This window comes from Cebidichthys violaceus, unplaced genomic scaffold (assembly GCF_023349555.1).
Source record: "Cebidichthys violaceus isolate CVI_PGR_0920_01 unplaced genomic scaffold, fCebVio1.0.p SCAF_2, whole genome shotgun sequence".
Classification (NCBI taxonomy): Eukaryota; Metazoa; Chordata; class Actinopteri; order Perciformes; family Stichaeidae; genus Cebidichthys; species Cebidichthys violaceus.
Genome location: NW_027176372.1, coordinates 23,556,419 through 23,556,978, shown reverse-complemented (window position 1 = coordinate 23,556,978; position 560 = coordinate 23,556,419).

Genomic DNA, 560 nt, shown 5'->3' with positions numbered 1-560 from the left:
AGGATGGGTCAGATGCAGAGGTGGAATTTCATTCAGCTTATTAAAAAATAGTTGTTTAATAGTGTCGCAACAGAATTACAACACACCGAGGGCAGCCTGCACTGCGGCACATAAATTAAGAGTCTTGAAGTTTTAATTGGAGACGGGGAAAATTGATGTGAATAGAAACTAGGCAAAACAAAAGGGCTAAAACAGAAATAAAGACATGAATAAATAATGGTGAAATGCATAAATAGCTGCATTTGCAAATGAGACAAACACGACTTTTGATGCGGCACAAATTCATGCATCATAAATAGTATCGACCGGATGCGCGCTCTGTTAAAAGCGGTCTTGAGGGGCTACAGGTACTGGTCAAAGTGACGGACAATGACTGTAGGTTGGAGTACGCTGCACCTTCAGAACCGCTCGGCCTGTTCAGTAAAGTCCAGCATTCAGGCGAGACTGAAGCACATTGTACTGCTCTTCAGAGGGTTCAGGTGAAATGTCCTTCTTCTCTGGATGAACTGGAGGTCTATGGTGTGGAGGAAGTTCTCTTTGTTTGCAGTGTTGTGTCAGAT